This window comes from Gorilla gorilla, chromosome 4, assembly GCF_029281585.2.
Source record: "Gorilla gorilla gorilla isolate KB3781 chromosome 4, NHGRI_mGorGor1-v2.1_pri, whole genome shotgun sequence".
In the NCBI taxonomy this organism is placed as follows: Eukaryota; Metazoa; Chordata; class Mammalia; order Primates; family Hominidae; genus Gorilla; species Gorilla gorilla.
Window position 1 is genome coordinate 156,516,332 of NC_073228.2, and position 23,040 is coordinate 156,539,371.

At 37.7% G+C, this 23,040-nt stretch overlaps 1 long non-coding RNA gene across 1 annotated transcript in view; it reads right to left on the minus strand.

Moving 5' to 3' along the window:
* The window catches only part of LOC109026819 (uncharacterized), a 192,628-nt gene that overhangs the window by 54,148 nt on the left and 115,440 nt on the right, over positions 1 to 23,040 (minus strand). Inside the window, exon 2 of the long non-coding RNA XR_002005864.4 lies at positions 5,596 to 5,720. This is a non-coding gene — a long non-coding RNA (uncharacterized lncRNA). The remainder of the gene's footprint in view (positions 1 to 5,595; positions 5,721 to 23,040) is intronic.

Consider the following 23,040-nt stretch of genomic DNA (forward strand, 5'->3'; position numbering starts at 1 on the left):
ATAAGTTTCTAAAACTTTTTGTGCCTAGTTTTTTTTTTCTCATCAGCAAAATGGAAGTAAAAATATTACTTACCTGAGAGGGTTGTTATAAGGATTTGATAACTCAGTCAGTATACACAAAGTGCTTAGATCACTGTGTCCCATGGGCTTCCGCAACAAATTTCCCATGCCTTCGATGTTTTCAAGAAATGTTCATTACCTTCTTCCCCTAATATAAACCTGAATCTTTCCTGAGGATATGGCCACCCTTGAAGCCCTCTTGCTATAGGTTCTTTCTCCCCGATATCTCTTCTACAAGGGCCCTGAGGTGGAGTAAATGTCCTCCTTACTCTTCATTGATACTTCCAGATGCTTATTTATTTATTTTTTAACCTAAAAACCTATTGGAATCTTATATTGACCTCACATACATGTTTCCCCCTTAGTGTCATTGTCAGATGACATCTTCATCATTATCCCTCATTCCTTAAAGATTTTGGTTCACTGCTTTTCCCTATTTAAACTTTCTTCTGGAATAATCTTTAGTGAAGTCAAAATTCACCATAGTGGATTGTTCAACACCTTGGCCTTTGTTTCTAACGTTTCCTTCTTCAGTCTTTTTCTCTTACTCATTCCCCATACCTTATCATTAACAATAACCACAATACCTCCATAACCTCATTTTTAAACATTTCATTCACAAACCACCATCTCCCATCTCCCTAGCTTATTCTATTTACTATCCTAGCTACAACATTCTGTTGAGCCCACAGTCATCTAAATTCCTTGCTTTTGGTTATATATATATATATATATATATATTTACCATTGTGTGCCTACCTAGTTTCACTGGTGCCATAGAAGAAGTTCATTAAAAGTGAAAGACTAAGGATATTAACAAAAGTGTCAATCTCAAAATTTTCTTCTCCATAAAAGCAGAAAGAACACCAGCATAAATTGTCAGAATTAACTTTTTCAAAACTCTAAAAATTAATTAAAGGCTTATGGAAATCCTGAAAATATTTAAGATAATCAGCTGAATCTAGATATGAACAGTGAGCTTCATGACATCTTAATTTTTCCTATTTGCATCCCCTCCCCTCCCCAGCACCACAGTAGTCTTGAAATCCAAATAGCCTGCAATCATGGTAAAATCTAGCAGCCTAAGAACCACCAAAGGGAGTAGAATGGGGCAAAAACCCTTTCAAAGTCCCACTATCAGAGCATTGTCATTTGATCTGTTTGGTGGTTTCCTAGAAGAACCCACTAGCAAAGCTTTATTTATTTAACCTAACAGGAAGCTTAACTCCTGAAGAAGTGGGAAACAGTTGAGGAAAATAATAGGCTAACCAAAAAGCTTAAGGAAATCGGGAATAAGAGATCCAAAGGGTGTTTTGAAAAGCTCTGATATACTTCAGAGAATCTAGAAGGTCATAGACATGCACATAGGGCTGTGTACATGTTTGGGCCTATGAAAATGCCCTGGAAACACCTGAGCTCTTACTTCTGGCTAACTTTGAGTTTCTGCAGAAGGAGGAGATAAAGGCTAAATCGTGGTTGTTAACTGCCTGGCAGAGTGTTGAAGGAGTGCAGTCCATCAAGCACACTAATATATAGACAATGGTAACCCCAAGAGGATAGAGAGAGATAGAATATTTGAAGAAATAACGGCTGAAAACATGTCCAAGAACTCCAAATAAGATGAATTCAGAGATCCATGATCAGACCCATAATAATTGATTGAGCTGTTGAAAACCTAAGACAGAAAAAATCTTAAAAGCATCAGAAGAGAAGAAACTGATCATTTAAAGGGGGTGCTCACTCAAAGAGAATAAAACTGATTTGCCATCAGATATCATGGAGACCAGAAGACAGAGGAATGGCATATTCAAAATGCTAAAAGAGAAAGACTGTCAACCAAGAATCCATATCCAACCAAACTATTCTTCAAAAATAAATTTAGACATTACCAGATGAATAAAAACTGAGAATTCACTAACTTGACTTTTCCTATAAGAAATGCTAAATGAATCCTTCAGCAGATGTGAAGAAACACTAGAAAGTAACTTTAATTCACATAAATAAATGAAGATAACTGGTAAAAATAATTGCATAGGTAAATATAAAATACAGGCTAAATATATTTTTGTTTATAAGGGTTTTATTCTATTTGATTTAAAAAACTGCATAAATCAATAATTATAATTTTGTGTTGATGGTTATATCATGTGTAAAGAAGTTATTTGTATGACAATAGCACAAAGAAGGGTGATGAACTGGATCTATGCAGAAACAATTTTTTCTATACTGGTTGAAATTGATTGAAATAAACTAGATTGTTTCAAATTAAGGTCATTGACATAATCCCTGGGGTAACCACTAAGAAAATAAACTAGTAGTAAAGGAAACAAGGTGATTAAAATGGTACACTTGAAAATATCTATTTAACACAAAGAAGGCAATAATGAAAGAGATAGGAAACAAAAAATAAGGACAATAAATACAAAATGGCAAATATAATTCCTACCTTACCTTATCAGTAATCCCATTTGTACTAAATTCTCAAATTAAGAAGCAGAAATTAGCAAAATGGATCAAAAGAAACCAGGATGCCACTACATGTTGTCTACAAGACATACACCTTACATCAAACACAAAAATAGGCTAACAGTCAAAGGGTGGTAAAAAGAAACACGATGTAAACAGTAACCAAAAGAGAGCTGGAGTGGGGCTAGACTAATATCAGACAGAATAGACTTTAAGATAAACATGTTACTAGCAATAAGGAGCAATATTGTATAATGAGTCAATTCATCCAAAAATATACAATAATTATATAAGCATCAAAAAAGTCCCAAAATACACGAGGTAGAAACATATAGAATTGAAGTGAGTAACAGAAAATTTGACGATAATTGGAGACTTAATATCTCAATTTAAGCAATGGATAGAACCAGACAGATGATCGACAAGAAAATAGAAGACTTGAACAACAATATAAATAAACTACATACAAAGTATCTGTAGAGTACTCCACCCAGCAACAGTAAAATAAATCCTCTTCTCAAGTGTTCCTGAATACTTTTCAAGATAGAATCTATATTAGGCCACAAAACAAGTTTCAATAGATGTATAATGATTGAAATCACAAAAAGTATGTTCTCCAAGTACAATGGAATCAGTAACAGAGGGAAACTTGGGAAATTCAATAGCATGTGGAAGTTAAACAACATACTCCTAAACAACAATAAGCCAAAGAAAAAAATCACAAGGGGAATTACAAAACACTTCAAGATGAATGTAAACAAAACAGCATGCCAAAATTATGGGATGCAACTAAAGTAGTGCTTAGAGGGAAATTTACAGCTGTAAATAAGTCAATTAAAGAAGAAAGACATTTCTTTGAAGAATATATACAAATGGCCAATGAGCCATGAAAAGACAGTCATCATCATCCATTATTAGGGAAATACAAATCAAAACCAAATGATATAATCACTTCATACCCACTAGGATAAATCCATTTTAAAAAGACAATAGGTGTTAGAGAGAATGTGGAGAAACTGGAAAGCTCATATACTTTGGGTAAGAACGTAAAATGGTGCAGCCAGTTTGGTGAACAGTTTGGCAGTTCCTCAATGGGCTAAACATAGAGTTACTATATGATCCAGATTATTTTACTCCTAGCTGGGTGTCTACCCAAGAGAAATGGAAATAAATGCCCATATGAAAACTCATACATACATGTTCATCTCAGTATTATTAATAATACTCAAAGTGGAAATGACTCAATGGCTATCAATTAAGAAATAAAATATAATATATTGACAGAAGGGAAATCAGCCATATAAAGGGATGGAGTACTGATTCATGCTCTACATGGATAAATCTTGAAAACATCCTAAGTGAATAATATCAGACACAGAAAGCCACTCATTTTACGATTCCATTTGTATTAAATGTACTGAATATGCAAATCCATAGAGACAAAAAGTAGATTAGTGGTCGCTAAGGGCTGGGGGGTAAGTAGAATGGAGACTGACTGCTAATGGGAACAAGATTTCTTTTTGGAGTGATGAAAATATTCTAAAATTATTGGTGTTGAATGCACAACTTTGAGAATATTCTAAAAGTCACTGACTTTAAAAGGATGCACTTTAAAAGCATCAATTTTAGGGCATGTTAACAATGTCTCAAAAAATGAAACATTAATTCTGGTTAGGAAAATTATAAAAGACTTCATTGTTAGGGTACATTCACAGTAGAGCTAGATCATGAACACTCTGCAAACAGGGAGACAGTGTTATGGTGTGGAAGAAGGGAACAGAGGGAGGCAGGAAAGCATTAACCACAAGTCAGAAGTTAATGCTTCTATTTTGGGCTGCAACGTGATATTGGGGAGTGAGTTTAGAATTGTTACTTGTAGCTAGGTTGGAGAGAAGCAACACTGAACCTCCATGCATGTTGCAGGCCAACTGTTTATGGCCCCAGGTTTAAAATGAAATTGTGAAGTACCTAAAATATTCTCAGTGGTGGCCTCAAATTTTGCTTTCATTATTCTTTACTCTGTACATTTAGGATTGTCCTGTTGTGAGTTTTCCAGGCCAGAGAGTAAAAGACTCCTAATCCAAATTTCTCTCAAATCATAAAATATAGACAGCCTCCGGGTTCCATATAATTATGAAGTTAGGTTCGTATTTCAGTTTCCAAAATAGCTTTCCAAGGCTGAACTTAGGTAACACCGGTGATAATGTTTGAGCCACATTCCCAAACTCTGGAAGAAAGCCCACAGGTAACAGAAAAGTACATTTCCCCAAAGCGGGCCCAAGTCAAATTAATGACACTGCTTGGTTTAGAGTAGTTCAGAGAACCAAAATATTTGGCTGACTAAAAGCATAGGGTTTGCCTATATCCACGGCAAGAGAGAAATAGTAGAAAGGGAAGCCAAGAACCCAAGGTATATATTTGGGGGGTTTTGTTTTAGCTTTTGTTTGTCCATATGCAAATGAAGACCTGGATTTGAAATACCTTAATGTTCAACTTTCAAGCTGGCAAACATACCTGTAAAATAGCTATTGCACTGAAAAAAAAACAACAACAACAAAAAACAACCCTGATGTCATTTAGTCCATTCTGCTTTTAGATAAAATGACACTTATGCATACTTGTCAGTCTAAATGTAAGCCTCTGTTTTAACCCACTCTTCATCTCTCTTTCCACGACCCCATCTTCTAGAAGTAGCTTCACACCCTGTCACCAACTTATTCTGTAATCTCTTAATATGGCCTCTGGAAGATTGTTTTAATTTATGGTGCTTATCTCTAGAGGTTGTAAGACAGGGCCCACTTAAGTCTCGTTTCTCTCTTATTCCTTTATCGGGACTGATAAAAAGAGCTAGAAGTCACTCCTTCCTCCATTCCTCATATTCTGTCCCAATCCCAACTCTTCATACGTGGAACTCTCAGAATATACAGTGGAGTTGGCCTCTTTTGTTATTTTTATCTATGCTTGGGTTACATGGAGAAATCTAAGCTAACGTGTCTTTGTGCCTTTCAACTCATCCTCACTTACGGTGAGGGTATAATTTTAAAAATTTCGTTATCTTTAAAATTTTACCTTCATCTCTCTTCCAGGATGCCTCACTTTCCAGATTCCAAGATGCCTCATTCTCCAGATGCATTCGTGTTTATTCATTTCTTTCTCCAGCTCCCTCTCTCATTCTGTCCCTTTCAGACTACCATCTGGAAAAAAAATAACATATGACAGATTTTCAGAAATAACTCAGTGGTCTGAAGGCTGTGCTGATGGTGTGTGAGGATAACCCTGTGCGACTAAAAACCTGTGCATCATGGTGATGCTTTTCCTGGCATTTGCATCTACTTTGGCTTCATAGATTAAGGTTCTAATGAGACATTTCTCAGTTCTATGATCTGTACTTTGCCCCTTGACTGCCACCTTGGGAGAGGGAGTAAGGGATGATTGATTCATATGGCAATTCATATTATTTTGGCTTATTGATCAGCTTTCTGCTAATGACTTAATATCTTAGCCTCATTGTGAATGTAACTTTGTCCCAGAAGTCATCTGATATTGAAACTTTGAAAAATATATATATATTTATATATAACATGTATATAAATGTTTATATATATAAAAATATATATTTTAATTTTATCCTCTGAGTATTAACTGAGCATCATCTGAACTTCTCTTATAAATACTCTTAACAAGTATTTATAACTATAATAAAGTATCAATGTAATTTATGGGAATCTATTACCATCTATAAGTACCCTGAAGCCAAAGTTAATGTCTAAATGAGACTTCTACCCCCCATGGTGGCAAATATGACATTTTGTACATCACAGTTAATAAGGATATTTGTTGATGGATTGGTGTATAAGTTAAAGAAAAGGAGGGCAGAACAGGAATCAGTATACTAACAACTGATTCCACAATAGAGGAATAAGGGATATAGCTACTGAGAGTAGAGTCTGGGGGAAGAAAGGTCCGTAGTACCAAAGTCAAAGTTTAGGCCCAGAGGACTTGCTGTAGAGAGCTGTGATAATTATGACTCAACTGAAAACAGGAGAAAGATAACTTTAGCCAACCACCTGGAGAATCCAGGAGCTTGGCTGGCCAGCCTTAGTGTTGAATCAGCAGGTTATAGCTAATAAGGTACAGACAAAAAGAGAAATGATTATCAAGCGTTTATCACGTGCCAGATACTATGATTAATGCCTGACCTCTTCCTCTCCCTTTCATTCACTCACTCTCATCCTCATTCTCTCATTTGTTTTTAGTAGAAAGGAAGTCTCATGCCTATTGTAATAAACCAATACTGTGCTATTCAGTATTGTTATGGTCATCTGAAAGCTTTATAGAGTGATGTAAAAGGTTACCTGAGGTTGTAATGTTAATACTTGTGAGGGATAAAAAGTGGAGGAAATAGAATTGGGCAAATTTAACAAGTCTTGGACCACCCAATGGGAAGACACAGAGCCAAGAGATAACCCACAGTGGACAAAAATGGCCAAACTCTGATAACCCCATCATACTGAGTCATTGGCTGGGGATGCAGGTGAGGAATGTGGCATCAGCTGGAAGGACGGGGCAGATCCTGAAGCTCCTAATATTTGGAGGGTATCAGCTCACTGTATTTCTTTGAGTTGAATAGCAAGTTCCTTAAGAGTGATCCAAATGGCGTATGTCCCTGGCTGCCATACCACATACATGAGATCTTAATTGATGTATATAGACATTCTAATGACATCATGCTTTCCTGATTCTAGTGTACTGCCTCATAGATTGATAAATCTATGAAAAACATCTAGTCCAATCATTTACAAAACACATTCCAGATAGTTCCAGATTTCCCCCAAAGACGTCTCTAGGATCACTGTAGGAATCATAAAAGAAGAGAGAGTAGCCAGTTGCTGTAACCTTCCTCCCAAACACAGTGGCTTCACTTTCTTGTGCTAGAGATTTGGGCTTCCATGTGAGATTCCATTTAAAAAGTAGTCTCTGCTACTGATAAATTAAAAGTGTAAAAAATCATTCATATCTGGCAGTGAATATCAGGGGTTTATAACTTTTCAGAGATTAATAGATTTATAGTAGGTACCAGGAACTACACATAACCCAAAGCCAGTCTTGTTTATGCCATAGTCACACACCTGGGAATAGCCATAGAAGAGTGTAGGAGATGGGTCAGAGTGGTGGGAGAAACCAGAGGGAAAGAGGCAGGCCTTCAGAAAGGAGCAGGCCTTCGGAAAGGTCGGAAGGCTCTGCATAGCTTCAGGGGAGAATAGCTGAAGGCAGCTGTTTTCTAACCCTGAGGCAGAGGGCAAGGAGTAGATACAAGGGAGTGTAGGGGAATTTATCTTAAACAGGCTTGTTTACTTAAATTGACCAAGAGCTGACCTTTGATCATCCACACACATCCCTTTCCCTGAAAAGGGCACAATAAATGTTACCCACAGATTGTGTTTGCTCCAGGCTATTGGCATTGTGCCTACACTGAGTAAATGCAAGCAACTCCAGCTTCTCGGGGCTGCTGCACTTTGGCCACTAGAGCACGGCAGTACCCTAGCTGCTCTTACACTGCATACCTGTGTCTGAGTACTCCTTTCATCTGTCGATCGGCCAGGGTCTGTGGGGCAGACCTGGCAGAAGAGTAACACCTAGAGACCAATGGGGGAGAGTCAGGTTGAGAAAGGGGATGGGATTTCCTCAAGGTTACAGGATAACTAGGGGCAGGAATAGGACACCAGTGGCCTGGTCTCCTGAATCCCTGTGCGCTATTCTTTTCACTCAGCCATTATGTGCCTATGACTCAGCAGACCCAGACAAAACTCTCAAAGTATACAATAGACACTACTGAGAGAGAACTGTCAAACATCATTAGTGTCTACATTAAAAAATTAAAATCAATATGTTGAAGGGATAGCTGTACTCCCATGTTTATTTCAGCATTATTTACAATAGGTAAGATAGGAAAGCAATCTAAGGGTCCATCAATGAAAGAATTGGTAAAGAAAATGTGATATTTATACATAATGGGATACATACATCCTTTAAAAAGAAGATTCTGTCATTCATGACATTATGAATGAAACTGGAGGACATTATGCCAAGTGAAATAAGCTAGGCACAGAAAGACAAATACGATATGATCTCACTTATATGGTGAACCTAAAAACATCAATCTCATAGAAACAGAGTAGAAAGGTTACCAGAGGCTGAGGGGAAAGGAGATGGGAAAAAGGGAGATGTTGATCCAAAGGTACCAAGTTGCAGTTAGACTAGAGTTTTAGTGAGCTATCATACTCTGTGGTGACCACAGTTAATAATGCATTGTATATTTTGAAATTGTTAAAAACTTGACTTTTAAAATATGGTTTGTATATATCATGGAATACTACTCAGCCATAAAAAGGAACAAAATGGCATTTGCCACAACCTGGATGGAATTGGAGACCATTATTCTAAGTGAAGTAACTCAGAAATGGAAAACTGAACATCATATGTTCTCATTGATAAGTGGGAGCTAAGCTATGAGGACACAAAGGCATAAGAATGATACAGTGGACTTTGGGAACTTAGGGGAAAGGGTGGGAGTGGGGGGTGAGGGATAGAAGACTACACATTGGGTACAGTGTACACTGCTCAGGTGACGGGTTCACCAAAATCTCAGAAATCACCACTAAAGAACTGATTAATGTAACCAAATACCACTTGTTCCCTAAAAACCTATTGAAATAAAGTTTACCACGAAAAAGATATAGGCTTTTAATGTTCTCAGTCACACAACAATAACTTGCTGAGGTGACAGATATGTTAATTAGCTTGAGTGAATATTTCTATAATGTATACATAGATCAAAATATCACATTGTATTGCATAAGTATACAATTATTATTTGTCAATTAAAAATTAATAAAAAAATACTCATCCCAGTCCCTGGAGTAGAATCCTTTTTTTACAGAAAACTTAGTGAGATACCACAGTACAATGAACAAATGAAAGTTGAGCAGCTCTGATTACAATTGGGGGTGGGGGTTAGTCCAAGTCAGAGGCTTCCCACCCTATTTGGCCTTTCTTTCTCTTCTCCTCCCATATTATGGTCACTCCTGAACACCTCAGTAGAGCTCTTGGCCTCTAAGTGACGTGATTTAATAAAGAGGAATGTGCCAAGACTCAGAACAGCATGGCCGCTTGCAGTGTTATAAGTGGATTAGTCATGAAATGAGCTGACTCATCATCGCAGCCCACAATAAGACACTGCCTTTGAAAGCCAACTCCTATCCTTTAAAACCAGGCATTTTAGAAAGTTTTGGGCTTAGAAATTATTCTCTCCTGTGTTGTAAGTTTGAACCTGAAGGCAGCCACTGATTTGAAAGTATTCATGGGGTTCAGGTCAAGGTTAGGAAATTCATTTCCAAAGATAAACTAATATGAAGGGAAGACTGCTATCACTCTGGAGCAGTTGATGCTGCAAATCAGTCACCTGACAAAGCAATTTACATCTGTCAACTGCCTGCCTTCCCTTAGGAGCAGGTAACGGGCTCTTGGCTCACTAAGGTGGCAAGAAGTACCACATTGCGGAATGAATTCAATTACCTGCTGAAATGTATATTTTGACTCCCCTAACTATGCTGTGGGGAATGAATTTAAATTCCTCTATCTCATTAGCAAGGTGGGCTGTTGACCATTCTGCCAGAATGGGTCTCTATTCAGAGAGTTGTAACACACAACCCTGGAAACTAGAAAAGCAGTCAGCAAGCCACAGTGAGGACCTTCCCCTGGGCTTTCCATTGGTTGTGCTCTCCTCTCCCCACATGACCACTCCTACCTGCTCTGAGCCCCAGGCTGTCTCAGTCTCACCAGTCATGTCACTCCCACCAGCTGCTGCAGAGACACACTCAGGAAAATCTTACTGGGAGCTGCTCAGTCCCTTGAGGCAGAAAATGTGATTAGATTTCTACACCTTCCAAATGCAATACTGCATGCAGTCGGTCAAGCGAATCACTGAGCACTTTTAATCAGTCATTTCACGGGGAAGTTCCTGGGGCCTTGGGCATGATCAGACTTCCAGGAAGGAGGCACAGGAAACACTCTTGGGAAAGCGGCCAAGGCTGTATGGGCCCAGGCTCAGCTAGATGTGCGGTCGAGGATAAAGCAAGTACAATTCGAAAGGACTTCACAGTTTACAAAGCACAAACGTGCTCGTTATTTGAGGTTCTAAACAAATCTATGAGGTAAAGCTAAAAGGAAGTATTCTTCATTTTTTAGGTTTTATTTTAAAAAATTGAGTTCATATAAATAAATAGTTGCTAACCCAATTCCATGCAGTTATTGCCAAAGCTGAAACTCAAAGCAGGGTTTTGTGATTCCAAGTCCCGTGTTGTTGGCATTTTCTTGCAAGATGCTAAACACACACAATGATCAGTAACAGCAGCAGCTAACATTTCATGAAGTACTATATGCTAAGGCCCTGCACAATGCGTTTCCTGTGCTGTCTTTGCAGACATCCTGTGAGATGGGTACTGACACATCCCTGTGAAGCACAGTGAAGCTGAGAGTGACTGTAATCTGCCGAAGGTTACCTGTCTCCAGGCTGCAGCACTCTATGAGGCAAATTTGTCTTCACCTATGCCACTAAAACCTCCTTAACTTCAGGGAAATTGGACTGATCTGCACGTGTAGTTTCTTCCTTCTACCCCTAAACCTTACATAACTTTGGGAGAATCTCACATACCATTCTCTCAGCAGCCCTAAAGAGGTCCCTACTTACAAGGCTTGGAAGATGATAGAGGGTAACCCTGGAAATATGGTTATAATTTTGCTTCAGTTAAAAAGTCAACAAGTGTTAGTAATGACAAGAATCCTTCTACATTAAAAAGAATGCTATTCTTTTCATTTTATTTCTTCCTCTGTTCTGCCACCCCTGCCCCCAAATATCTACCTAGGTGATAATGTCACAAAGTTGGAGGGACACAAGGATTATTGTGTTCTGTGTGTCCCTTTGATTCGTGTGATGCACAGCTCTACCCTTCTGTTGCTTGAGAAGGCCCTTTGATCCTAACATCTTGGAGTATGAGGCAGGAGAAGGCTAGGTAGAAAAAAAAAAAGAGAAGCAATTTCAGAAGAGGGTAAGACAAAAGCTGAATGTTTGGTGTTCCTCTCTTGGCATTTTGAGTGAGGTTGTGGTTGAAAGGAACTTGCAATTGTGGTGCTTGAACTGAATAAGTCATGAGAACTGGACATTAGTCTAATCCTGTTTCTTTGCATTCTGGAAAGCAGAGTAGGAAGTAAACTGGGAAAATAATTGACACTTTTCATAAGTTTTCTTAATGAGACTTTTCTTTAAAGAGGTGCAAGAATAAACTTGAAAGTAAAGCCTTCTTGCCCTCGGGTGTCCTTCCTTTGCTTTGCTTGTTACTTGTCCAAGTCTCATGCCAGCTTCAAGGTCTTCCAATGCCAAGAAAGCCTTCCTTAATCTTCTACACACTCAGAAAACACCATAGCATTTATTGCCAGAACTCAAAACAAGTATTGATTATATAGTTACACTGTTTTCTAATTATTTAGTCTGGTAGTCTTAACTAAACCTTAGGATACTTGAGGGCAATGATCGTATTGTCGTCCTCTTCCCAATGTATCTTATGCCATTTGCAACTTAGTAGGTCTGTACATGTAGCCAGTGATAAATAAACCTAAGTGCCTGTTAATAGTGATATACATGTAAAACTTTATCCCTCAGTAATACAACTTGTATAGTGCCTGAGTACAGAACACATGTGTTCATATTTGGGCTAATAACTCTTGGTGAGGGAAGAGAGTTTGCAAGTTCACTATTAATAAAATAATTTTAATCTTCTCTAATGTTTTTAGAAATTTCTAAACCATAAGACTTCTAAATGCTTGTACCATTCAATGATATTTGCGGATCACATTTTATTTTTTATACAGTCGCACCTTAGACATATGGTGGGTTTGGTTCCAGACTACTGCGAGAGAGTGAATATTGCAGTAAAGTGTGTCATACAATTTTCTTTGTTTCCCAGTGCATATAAAAGTTATGCTTACACTATACTTCCTCTCCTCGTAAATTTCCATTAGAGCTCTTGGGTAACTAGGTGCATTGTCAATGATCAGTAACATTTTGAAAGGATTTTTTTTCTGAGCAGTTCTCAACAATGAGCTTAAAATAATCAGTAAACCATGCTTTAAACGAATGTGCTGTAATGCAGGCTTTATTTCTAGAACACAAACAGAGTATATTTATTATAATTCTTTTTCCCCCCCACTGAGATGGAGTCTTGCTCGTCACCCAGGCTTGAGTGCAGTGGCACAATATCGGCTCACTGCAACCTCTGCTTCCTGGATTCAAGCAGTCCTCCTGCCCCAGCCTCCTGAGTAGCTGGGATTACAGGCATGTGCCACCACGCCCGGCTAATTTTTGTATTTTTAGTAGAGATGGGGTTTCACCATGTTGGCCAGGCTGGTCTTGAAGTCCTGACCTTGCGATCTGCCCACCTGAGCCTCCCAAAGTGCTGGGATTACAGGTGTGAGCCACTGCGCTCAGCAGATTTAGTATAATTCTTAAGGACCTTAGGATTTTTTGAATGCTAAAGGAGCATCAGCCTCAACTTCAAGTAACCAGCTGCATTTGCCCTTACAAGAGACTCAGCCTGCCCTTTGAAGCCCAGCATCGACTTCTCCTCTGTAACTATGAAAGTCCTAGATGGCATCTCCTTCCAACAGAAGGATGTTTCCTCACCATTTAAAATCTGTTGTTTCATGTACACCTTCATCTATAATTTTAGCTAGATCTTCTGGGTAACTTGCTGCAGCTTCTACAGGAGCACTTGCTGTTTCAGAGTGCACTTTTCAGTATGGAGATGGCTTCTTCTATAAAATCTCACAAACTCATCTCTGCTAGGTTCCAATTCTTCTGCAGCTTCTTCACCTCTCTCAGTCTTTACAGAATTGGACAGATTTAGGTCCTTTCTCTGGATTAGGCTTTGGCTTAAGGGAATGTTGTGGCTGGTTTGATCTTCTATACAGACCACTCAAACTTTCTCCATATTAGCAACAAGGCTGTTCACCTTGTTATCATTTGTGTGTTCGCTGGAGTAGCACTTTTAATTTTCTTCAATAACTTTTCCTTTGTATTAACAACTTGGCTGTTTGGCACAAGAGGCCAAGCTGTGGCCTGTCTCAGCTTTTGACATACCCTCCTCACTAAGCTTAATCATTTTTAGCTTTTGAGTTAAAGTGAGTGACATGTGACTTTTCCTTCCACTTAAACACTTAGAGGCCATTGTGGAGTCGTTAATTGGCCTGACTTCAATATTCTTGTCTCAGGGAATAGGGTGGCCCAAGGAGAAGGGAGAGAGAGAGGTTGGGGAAAGGCCAACCTATAGAGCAGTTAGAACACACAGTTTGTTGTCTCCTATAGTCACAGTTTGTAGTGTCCCAAAATAATTATTAACATTAAAGATCACTGATCACAGGTCACCATAACAGATATCATTTAAAAGTTTAAAATGTTGTGAGAATTACCAAAATATGACACAGAGACACAAAGTGAGTACATGCTGGTGGAAAAACTGGCACCAGTAAAGTTGTTCAAAGCAAGGTTGTCACAGAACTTCAGTTTGTAAAAAATGCCATATCCATAAAGCCCAATGAAACAAAGGATAAAGCAAATGCTATATCCTAGTCCAAGTAGCTCCAATGAAAGCCTAAGTCCCTCATTAAACAAAATGGAAAACTAGCTTAAAATACATATTTTTGAATATTAAATCAACCAAAAGCAATATATTGTGGGTTAATTTGTGTCTACCACTGGAGGAGAAGCGTCATTGCAAGATTTAACAAGTATTTTAAATTTCTCAATGCAGAAGCCATTAAGAAAAATAGGACAACACATCAGATTCACAAAATGGCATGAGAGAGAACACAAGAAGGCTACACTTTGATATGTTTCTGTCATTCAGAATAAAGTCTTGGGGGCATAGTATAGAAGATTCATTAGAGAGCTTGAAGTTGAGCTAGCCCAATCCCCTCAGGTAACAGGTAAGGAAACTGAACCTTAGAAGTGTTAAATTGTGCATTTAGAGTTCCACAGTTGAGTGGTCAGGCAACTTGGTTCTAGTCTCAATTCTCCCTCCAATACGATATAAGCACCTTAAGAATATAAAGATGACAGATATGAAGGTAAGGTGGAATAGTCTAGGAAAACTTACATAATTCTTTACTGATTTTATTCACTGTTTCTCTTCAAGATAGGTGGGAGGATATTTGTCTTTTTAACTTTGGAAATTCTACTGCTCAGAATATTAAAGCACTAGAAAAAATTGAGAGCTGAAAACCAAAGAAGGCTCATCCCTATTCATCAGATGTAAATGTAATGATTTGACTATCACTATCATTAACTGGTTAATAACTATTTATGACTCCAGGATGTAGTTTATACCCAGTTAATGGGCTCCATAGTAAAGCTATGATTTTATCTTAGCTGCTATGACTGTTGGTTTCAGTTGCTTGCATTAAGGGATGAGCAGGTTCTGCTGATTATCCACATAATAAGAGATCAGGTCTAAGGGCCTTCAAAAAAAAAAAAAAAAAAAACCTCTCATCAAACAAAATAGGAATTATGCCTGAGAAGGAAGCCTTGCAGAAATAACATGTTGATTGCCCCCAAATAACCCTCACAAATCACACTTAAGGGAACTTGATCATACATTTTCTCAGCCACATTTTAAAGCAATTGTGAATCACTAAGTGCTGGGGGATTGTATCTGCTGACACTTCGCAACTAAGATTTTCCCAAGCTGTTTTCACTTAGCCTTTCAGCTAGTACCCACCCCTTGTAGGCACAGCTTTGTGAAAAATACAGAGTCAAGTGTGGCTGAGCTGGGCTCTAAGTGCAGGGGCTATTTATGAATGCTTGGCCAGATGGGCTCCCAAGGAAGAATAGGTCCTGACAATCCCTGCATCTGGTATCTTGACCATCCTCCAAGCCAAGCTCCACTTCTTCCTCCTCCTAGTTTTTTTTCTTCCCTTTAAAAATTGCTTTCCTTTAAACATTGTATTCCTTTATTCAATCTGTATTTAATGAGCATACATGATGTGCCAGGACTAAGAAAGATGTGAAGAAAGCTTAAGATATGTTTCTTGTTCATTCTGACCTTGCAATTTAGTTTACAAGATGAAATGTATACAAAAGCATTTTTCTAGATTTTACCTGATAACTACTATTTCTACTATATCACTCCTCTTGAAATTACCACTTTTACCTGGACTATTGGAATGGCAATAACCCCAACTGACATCCCCTTCTCCATTTTTGTTAAAAGGTCAGTCAGATCATTTTAGTTCTTTTTCAGAAAGGCTCTAGTGGGTTTGTATCTCATTCAGAGTAAAAGCCAAAGCCCTCCCATGACCTACAGGCTGTCTGTGACCTGGCTCTATTTTTTTGCTTGACATTATTTTCTGCTACCTGTCATCTTACCTCACTCTGATCTGGCCCCACTATCCCTTTGCTGTTCTTCAAACACAATAATGGCTAAAGCATGTTAAGGCTTTTGCCCTTGCAGTTCCCCTATGTGGAGACATTTTTCCCTAGCATACACGTGGTGTTCATCCTCATTTTATTTAGGCTTCTTGTCAAATGTGAATTTGCTCTAAACCACACTCATCACTCTTTTCTCACCCAGCCTCATTTTTCTTTTCAGCATTTAAAAGCACTTAATGGGTTAATGTATCTGTTTCCCCAAACTATGTTAAGAGACATTGCTTAGGCCGGGCGCGGTGGCTCACGCCTGTAGTCCCAGCACTTTGGGAGGCCGAGGCGGGTGGATCACGAGGTCAGGAGATCGAGACCATCCTGGCTAACACGGTGAAACCCCGTCTCTACTAAAAATACAGAAAATTAGCCGGGCATGGTAGTGGGCGCCTGTAGTCCCAGCTACTCGGGAGGCTGAGGCAGGAGAATGGCATGAACCCGGGAGGTGGAGCTTGCAGTGAGCCGAGATCGCGCCACTGCACTCCAGCCTGGGCGACAAAGCAAGACTCCGTCTCAAAAAAAAAAAAAAAAAAAAAAAAAAAAAAGAGACATTGCTTAGTTCCCCAGTATATCCCTAAAACCTGGAACTGTGACTGGCACATAGTAGACTGTTATTACATTGGTCAAACTGGAAAACTTAAATGCTTCAATGACAAGAGACAAATGAAGGAGTGAATAAATGGAGTGTCCAGATGAGCTTCCCACTGTCTAGTAAATGAAATCCTGTCTCTTTACCTTGGCCTTCAGATATTTTTCCATTAGGGATACTTTCAGATTCAACCAACAAAATGCTTTATGAGCAGAAGTTTAAGCAATAAAGATGCTCAATAAGGTCATACAACAAGATGCTGAGAGGTAAGCAATCTTGACCCAGCAGGTGCAAAGATGTATCAAAGACAGAACGTCTTTCTATGTTTACTCTCACTACCCTTAGCATGTTCCCTTATAGCTTTATGGCCATAAGACTGTGGCTGTACAACCAGGCAGCATGTAAATATTCGAGGCATAGAAAGTGGAAATGGTAACAAAAGTGACATTTCACCCGTTTTTCAGGAAAACAAGAACTTTCCCAGATAGCTTTTCCTAAGACATTTTCTATTATAACTGTGCAATTTATTCATCCCTCAAGGAGAGAGAAGTTTATTATTTTTCCAGCCTCTAGGGAGAAGTTGGGCAAAGAAATGGGTTGTAAATGTGGTTTTGTGTAGTCAACCTCCACTGTCTGTCACCTAATGCCTTCTATGATATGACCCCCCGACCTGATTTCCCACCATTCCACTATACACAGTCCTTGTTCCAGCCCAACTCTTTACTGTTCCCCAGATACTTCTCTTCTTTTTAAAAGGGTTTAAAAACTATTTTAACAGAAAAGTTGAGAATATACTACAAGGAAGTCCCATATCCCACCTTATTATTAACATCTTCTATGAATATGGTACTTTTTATTTACAACGAATGAACTAATATTGATACACTATTATTAAAGTCCATACTTTATCCAGATTTCTTCAGTTTTTACCTAATGGCCTTTTTCTTTGTTAAAATATATTTAATTGATTTGTAACAATTATACATATGTTGGGGTACATATGTAGTGGTACATGCATACAATTTGTAATAATCAAATCAGGATAATTAAGATATCCATCACCACAAATATTTATCATCCTATTGTGTTAGAAACATTACAGTAATTCTCTTCTAGCTATTTTGAAATATACAATAAATTACTGTTAACTATAATTTCCCTACTGCACTATCCAATGCTAGAACTTAGTCCTTCTATCTAACTGTATTTTTGTTCCCCTTTGACCAGCTTCTGTTCATCTCCTGACCCTCTCCCCTTTCCAGCCTCTGGTAACCACCATTCTACTCTCCACCTCTATGCGTTATACATCTTTAGCTTCCTCTTATAAGTGTGAACATGCAATATTTGCCTTTCTTTGCCTGGCTTATTTCACTGAATATAATGTCCTCCAGTTCCATCCATGTTGCTGCAAATGACAGGATATTATTCTTTTTATGGCTGAATAGTATTTCATTGTGTGTGTATGTCATTGTGTGTATATGTGTGTATATAACATATTCATATATTATCATATATATTTTTATATATTATATATGTATTATATGTATATGTAATATATAACACATATATAATATATAGATGTAATATATAACACATATATAATATATATTATATATTATAAATGTATATATGCATATTATATATACATATATACATATATACACGTATATATGTATATATGTGTATATATATACGTGTATATGTGTATATATGTATATTATATATGTATATATGTATATTATAAATGTATATTATATATATTATATATAATATATATTTATATATTTTATATATATAAATATATATATTTATATATTTTTATATATAAATATATATTTTTTATATATAAATATATATATTTATATTTTTTATATATAAATATATATATTTATATATTTATATGTATTTATATATTTATATATTTTATATATTTATTGTATTATATTTTAATATAATATATAAATAAATTTTATATATTTGTAATATATGTAAAATATACTATATATATATCAATAAATATACATATATAATATATATTATATACGTATATAATATATATTATATACGTATATAATATATATGTGTTATATATATAATACATATATTATATATATATATGTATTATATATTACATATTCACCTAAGTGAATTCTATGGTGAATTCTATGTCTTGGCCATTGTGAATGGTGCTGCAATACACATGGGAGTGTAGATATCTCTTCTCTATACTGATATCCTTTCTCTTGGATATCTGCCTAGCAGTAGGATTGCTGAATCTTATGGTAGTTCTATTTTTAGGATCCCATCCAGAATACCACATTTAGGTGTTATGCCTCCTGAGGCTCCTCGTCACTGTGACAGTTTCTCAGACTTTCTTTTTTTGAGACGGAGTTTTGCTCTTGTCACCCAGGCAGGACTGCAAAGGTGCGATCTTGGCTCACTGCAACCTCTGCCTCCCAGGTTCAAGCGATTCTCCTGCTTCAGCCTCCCAAGTAACTGGGATTACAGGTGCCTGCTACCATGCCCAGCTAATTTTTGTATTTTTAGTAGAGATGGGGGTTTCACCATGTTGTCCAGGCTGGTCTCGAACTCCTGACCTCAGGAGTGATCTGCCCACCTTGCCCTCCCAAAGTGCTGGGATTACAGGCGTGACCCACTGCTCCTGGTCCAGACTTTCTTTGTTTGTGATGACTTTGACAGTTTTGAAGAATACCAGTCAGGTTTCATAGAATGCCCCCTACTGAAATTTGGTTGGTATTTTTCTCATAGTTTTACTGGGGTGATGGGATTTTCTGGGAAGAGGAACACAGAGATAAAGTGCCATTTGCATCATATCATATTAGTATATACTATCAACATGAAGTGTTGGTTAGATTTCTGTACTATACAGTTATGCTTTTTCACACTTTCCCTACTGTGTTCCTTGGAACGAAGGTCACTATAGTCCATGCTTAAGGAGTAGGAAGTTTTGCTTCCACCCCTTGAGGATGGAATATCTACATAGGCTATTTGGAATTCTTCTGCATGGGGGATTTGTTTCTTCTCCCTCACATCTTTATTCAGCCATTTATTTATGTAAGTATGAACTCATTAATTTTTATTTTATACTTTGGATCATAATCCAGTACTGTATGAATCTCCTGGTTTGTTTAACCATTCACCTATTGAAGGACATCTTGGTTGCTTCCATTTATTGACAATTATGAAGAAAGCTGTCCTAAACATCCGTGTTCAGGCATTTGTGTGGGCATAAGTTTTCAAGACAGTTGGAAAAACCTCAGCATTGTGACTATATTTGGCTTTGGAAGAAAATGACAAACTGTTTTCTCAAGTGACTGTACCATTCTGCATTCCCACTAGCAAGGAATAAGAGTTCCTGTTGTCCTGAATCCTTGCCAGCACTTGGTATTGTTATCTTTTAAAATATTACCCATTCTAATAGATATACAGTGGTATATCATTGCCATTTTAATATCTTCAAATTTTTATGCTCTTCCTTAGGATATGAAAATTCTGCCTTATTTTTATATGTTTACACCCTTAAAAGCCAATTTCAATGTCATTTACTCCATAAAGTATCTCTCCAACATTTCCCTTCCTAACAAGATGAACTTCTACCTTCACTAAATTTAACATTCAACATTACCTTGATATTTGAAAGTGACTATGAGATCTTCAAGAACCATGTTATCATTTTCCACATAAAATTCAACATTCTAAAATGAGATACCATCTCACACCAGTTAGAATGGCAATCATTAAAAAGTCAGGAAACAACAGGTGCTGCACAGGATGTGGAGAAATAGGAACACTTTTACACTGTTGGTGGGACTGTAAACTAGTTCAACCATTGTGGAAGTCAGTGTGGCGATTCCTCAGGGACCTAGAACTAGAAATACCATTTGACCCAGCCATCCCATTACTGGGTATATACCCAAAGGACTATAAATCATGCTGCTATAAAGACACATGCACACGTATGTTTATTGCGGCATTATTCACAATAGCAAAGACTTGGAACCAACCCAAATGTCCAACAATGATAGACTGGATTAAGAAAATGTGGCACATATACACCATGGAATGCTATGCAGCCATAAAAACTGATGAGTTCATGTCCTTTGTAGGGACATGGATGAAATTGGAAATCATCATTCTCAGTAAACTATCGCAAGAACAAAAAGCCAAACACAGCATATTCTCATTCATAGGTGGGAATTGAACAATGAGAACACATGGACACAGGAAGGGGAATATCACACTCTGGGGACTGTTGTGGGGGGGGGGGAGGGGGGAGAGATAGCACTGGGAGATATACCTAATGCTAGATGACGAGTTAGTGGGTGCAGCACACCAGCATGGCACATGTATACATAAGTAACTAACCTGCACATTGTGCACATGTACCCTAAAACTTAAAGTATAATTTTAATAAATTAAAAATAAAAATAAAAATAATTTAAAAATATAAAATGTGTCAACACTTTAGATGCTTACTGATAACTACCATGTAGATGGCAGTGAATAGGAAGCAATAAGGACACCTCGAAGCAGAGGTATTGGGAAGGCAACTTAGTTCATTTACCAATGCTGCAATTCATTGCATGTACTAGTCTTACCCTACAGGGGATTCAATCATCTCCTGAAGTTCTATACTGCCATGGGCCACTGCAGGAACTTTTGAATTGTTGAAATTATGAATATTAAATCCACGAATGCAAAGAGTCTACAGAACATTACCCAGGGCATACTTTTTTTTTTCATCATAGTGATTTTTGCTCATGTCTTATTTCATTTTTAGACTGTAGAGACTTGAGGATAGAATATTTCTCTAATTTTATATTCAGTAAATATTTACAAATAAATATAAGTAGTACTATAGAGTTTTAAAAGGAAAGATTCTTTCTTACAACAGAATTAGCTGGACTTTAACTGATTCCTTGAGATTGTAAAAAAGCCTCTGAAAGATAGTAACATAACTCTAAAATAGACCATAAATTTAGTCATCTTGTAGAGAAAGCAGCCCCTGTATTAATATCAAAGCCCTTGGGAGAGACATGTGTTTCCTTTGTTCCCATAAAGGCCATGGCTAGGGAGTGAGTGATGGTGCTGAAGTGATCAGCTTGCTCATTGCCATGGCAATGTAGCCACTCCTGCTGCAGTCAGCAGGTTCCCAGCTCTGCCTCTGCAGATTGAAGCCACCCATCTGATTTTTCTGTTTTTCCTACCTGACATGGGGCCTTTTATGGAACACAAGTCGAGGTTGGGAAATTTTGTCTCTGCCAGTGGGCTCATCAGGTGCCAGAGTATGGGTAAGCATAAAAGGATGGCTGGGGAAAGAGAAGCTGATAACCTCAGAGAATTGCTGTAGGTTATCTCTGACACTCAGCTAGGGATCCTCTGTCTCTTTTTTCACAAAGAGCAAAAGCAGTTTCAAGGAGACACTTCTCAAGAAAATCCTCCTCAGCCCTAAATACGTGGTTCTATGTTCTGAGTGTTTTCAGAAGACAAATCCAGAACACAGGTGACTCCACAGACCTAGGACAGTAAAGAAGTGTCTTAAGTCAGCAAAGTCAGTGTCCCTGCAGATTCCTAAAGTTTTGCCACATTCAGGGCTGATCTTGGTGAAGGAAAGGGGAATAAACCTCTGGAGGCATTTGAGGGAGTGGTAAGTCATCCCCTAGTTATCAAAGAGAAAGCATTTGAGCTTTCAATTCCTTTTTGAGCATCTACTCTATGGCAGGCACTGGAGATACAACATAAATTAAGACAGATGTGTCTCGTCCCTCATAAATTAAGTAGATCTTCAAATTCTAATTGTTAACTACTCCCTTGGGTTACATAATTTATAAGTCATCTATAATTCATACATTTCCCGACATTAACACTATTATCAGTAATTCTAATAACAAAATCTCTATATATTTAGAGTACTTTATGACTGTCACAAAATTCAGGATTTCCTAAATCAACCCTGGGAAATTTTCATCTCCTTTTTGTAGTTGAGAAGACTGAGGCTCAGAGAGAGTGCCTGACTTGCCCAAGTCCAAACAGTAGGCTTTCAAGATGTGGTCTGAAAACTACTAGCATTAGAATTTCCTGGGGAAGTAGTTTTTGAAAATGGACTTTTAGCAGCCGCCTTGCTTTCCACTGGATCAAGTCTATGGAGGTGGACTCAGGAACCTTCATTTTTCAGTGGTTCTAACTGTCCACTCACTAACTACTGCCATATACCTTAGTTCATTCGGGATTTTAACTCAGATCTTCTGAGCCTTTTACACTTTCTACCCTATCATGGTGACAGTATGACCTGGGAGAAATGCTGTCTCTTGGTAACCTGAAGCATGTTTGAGACTTAGTGTATCTTTCTCAGTACTTTCTTAGCTAAATGCTT